Here is a 3,156-nt window from a genome sequence, read left to right on the forward strand (position 1 = left end):
CAGGAGGAGAGAAGTGTTTATAGAGCTCTTGTTCCTTTGAAACCATTTCCCTGCCCTTTCCATACCACTTAATAAAGCAACTGGGCTGTATCGGTGATATTTATTACCTCAGAATAATCAATCCTTCTCCCACTTCTACCTTCAACTCTATTTGCATCATTCTTTTGTGCCACGACAAGAGAAAAGTAGTCTTCCTCTTCACTGGTGAGCAGTAACGTGGTGCACTGAGGACTGAGCCAAGGAGGGAGGTTTTGCTTTTCCCAAGCACCTGTAAGGGCTTCCCGATTCAACTCCAGTCCTCCTCTGATTAATCCAAATTGAAATCTCCCTTGCGTTTATCTTTGAAGCTAAAGGAGACACTCAAATTGCTCCACATTAAAGAGTTGGTAACGATAAGAAGTTTTAGGAGTTAGAATGGGAAACAGCAAATTTCTCTCCCCCCTGGTTGCGGAGTAAAGAGCCTGATTTCCTTGCTTTATCCAAATCCATCCTTTTTAATGTTTGTGAGGACGGCAGCATGGAAAGTGAAGCCACGTCTTTCACACGTTGATGTCTTGCCATAATAAACTAAAGGCCAAAGGCTTTGACCAAGCACTGATCTGCCTGAAAGGTTTGTGAATTTTTTATCAACATTATGAGAGGGTAAAAATATTGGGACAACAGTAATAGTTCATTTTTTTCTAATTAAATTGCTAAGTCTGTTCATGCCTCATTTATATTCATTATTAGCAAATTTTCTGGCAGTCAGATTTGCCAACTATGTATTTTAAATACATGTTAACATGCTAATAGATATCTCAGTAATTCACTCCAACTTCCTATTCGTGATGCCTTCCACCATTGCTTTTCGAATGTGAGGTTGATATATATGACTAATTCCTCCCGGTATTTTGCAAGAGGAAGATGGCTTATTCCCTGTTTATAAGTTAGGCATCTGAGCACGTGGGTATTACCTTGCATAAGAAATCTGCAGCAGAAACAGGATGGTTATTCATAATCCCAAACCACTGCCTTCATAAGAGCATCTTTCTCCTCCTTGATTCAGCAACTTGTGGCAGGATTCACCTGCCTTAATTGCAACGGGTAAAGGTTATTTACCTAAACCTGGGCTAGTCACCTCCATCAGGATTTTGTGGAGGGAACCGGGGAGATCCAGAGTGCTGGAGGCATCTTCCTCCTGTGACGCTGAAGGGTCACAGCACTCTTCATCTCAAATGCAGACATTTCCCTTCTAGATGGCTAAAGCCAGACGAGGGAGTGCCGCCCCAGCATCCCCTCATCACCCCCATTTTAGCAGCCCATGGGGTGTGTTGCTCTTCGCCGCCTGGCAGACTTTTGACAAGCGAGCAAACGGAGCAAGACTCCTTCACAGAGAGGAGCTGGCAAAGAAGTATTTCATGAAAAACATCACTCCCTGCTGTGATTTTGTGAACAAAGTGGTACAAACCTCATCAATGAATTATTCAAACGCAGGCGCTTTGTTCAAGTAAAGAACTGAAGGAAAAAAAAACAAAACCAGAAAATAAGCTGTTATAGGTGATAGAGAAATTCATCTCCAGTGTTCAGATAGGACAGACTCCCAGGCAGCATCAGAAGCTTTTCCCAAGTGCAAACCATTAGTGCTTTTTTTTTGAGATGTGAAATTTTTTCACTATGTTTTCCCTAAAAAAAAAAAAAAAGTAGTTGTTTACTAGACTTTCTGGTTTTAGTGTCAGGACTGCCAAAACAGAATGTCAAAAGAAGGCTTCTCATGATCCGAACTGATAAAATAATCCGGCTGAGGTCTTCTCACCAGGTTCCAGCCCATGTGTGTTCCCATACCCCAGCCTGGAGGACGTCACAGGGGTGTTTTATTTCCTCCAGGGCTGGGACTACACCTACAGGGTAAGGCTTCAGCCACAGGGAGAAGATCCATCCAAGGATTGCAAAAGCTGGTGTGAGCTCCCACTTGTCTGATGAGTCCCCCCATAAAGGTCTCCTTCTGCTCCATCTCCTCCACATGTGATGCAGTAACCAAGGGCCCCGTGCTGATGTCAGGATGTCTAGGAGATACGTACATATAAATATATTTTTAGAAACACTGGATGAGGGAAAAGACTGCCGAAGCAGCAGGTTTTGGTAGGAGCTAAGTGTGGTTTTGTGCCCCCGCTGCTCGAGCCTGTTGCTGTCTCTGCAGCTTTTCCCCGAGGCCGGATCCTGCGAAGGGCTTGGTGCTGATGCTGAGCACTGTGACTTGTGCAGTGCTCCTGCTTCTCCATATTAAAATGAGCATTTCATCAGCTGGAGAAAACCATTGATCATTCGAGAGTGTTCCTTATTCTCTCCCTCTCCCCTCTGTTAAAAAAAGTATTTGGTGGAAATGCTAAATGAAGCCTAACCTTCTTCTGTGTTGGCTTTCTGACGAGAGGTGCCTGCTGACGAGAGGGGCTGGATAGCCATGGGATTTAATTGCTGTTTATATTTCTCACCTTAAAAGACAACTGATTATTTCTTGCTCATAAAAAGAGAAAGCAGCAATTACCTCGTGCTAGAGGAGCTCATAAAGTATCAACAGTAATTAGATTCAGTAGTGGAAGGTCTCATACAGCAAAACAAAATCTGTCATTGTAATTATTTTCCAATACGGTGATGTCCGTGCCGTGTTGAAATGACTGCAAATGGCAATGGGAAATGCAAAGTTAAACTGGAGAGAAAGGAAATGAACTTTCAGGATCTAAAAAAAGCTGACGGCAGGAGATGTTCTTCTATAATTCTCATTTACTGTTTTATAGTGCAGTCAGCAAATATCAAAACCAACGTGACCGGGAAGGACATGGTTTGTGTGTCTGGTGTCGACGGGTGTGTGGGGGGTATGGTGGGAGCTGGGGGACCGGAGCCAGGTGGATGCTGTCCCTCCCGTTCAGTTACTGACCCCCCTGCCTCGGGCTGCCCGCTGTAGGACAGTGCCCACCCGATGCCTCCACCATCCCTGCCAGCCTCGAGGGGTGCCAGGGACGGGGGAGCAGGGGACAGTGCTTGGGGAGCCGGAGGGACGGCGCTGGGGTGGTAGTTACCACTGAACAACACCCTCACCTAGACACTACGGGAAATGTGCTTTAGCTTGGTAAAAAAAGCACATTTTGTGGTTTTTTGCACCCAAGAGGCTCAATTAGCCCC

The 3,156-nt window shown here is 45.0% G+C and overlaps 1 protein-coding gene across 1 annotated transcript in view; it reads left to right on the top strand.

Annotated features, from left to right (window-relative positions):
• The window catches only part of NECAB2 (N-terminal EF-hand calcium binding protein 2), a 48,232-nt gene that overhangs the window by 29,482 nt on the left and 15,594 nt on the right, over window positions 1-3,156 (top strand). The window lies entirely within an intron of this gene.

Source organism: Pygoscelis adeliae, unplaced genomic scaffold (genome assembly GCF_000699105.1).
Source record: "Pygoscelis adeliae isolate BGI_AS28 unplaced genomic scaffold, ASM69910v1 Scaffold63, whole genome shotgun sequence".
Lineage (NCBI taxonomy): Eukaryota > Metazoa > Chordata > Aves > Sphenisciformes > Spheniscidae > Pygoscelis > Pygoscelis adeliae.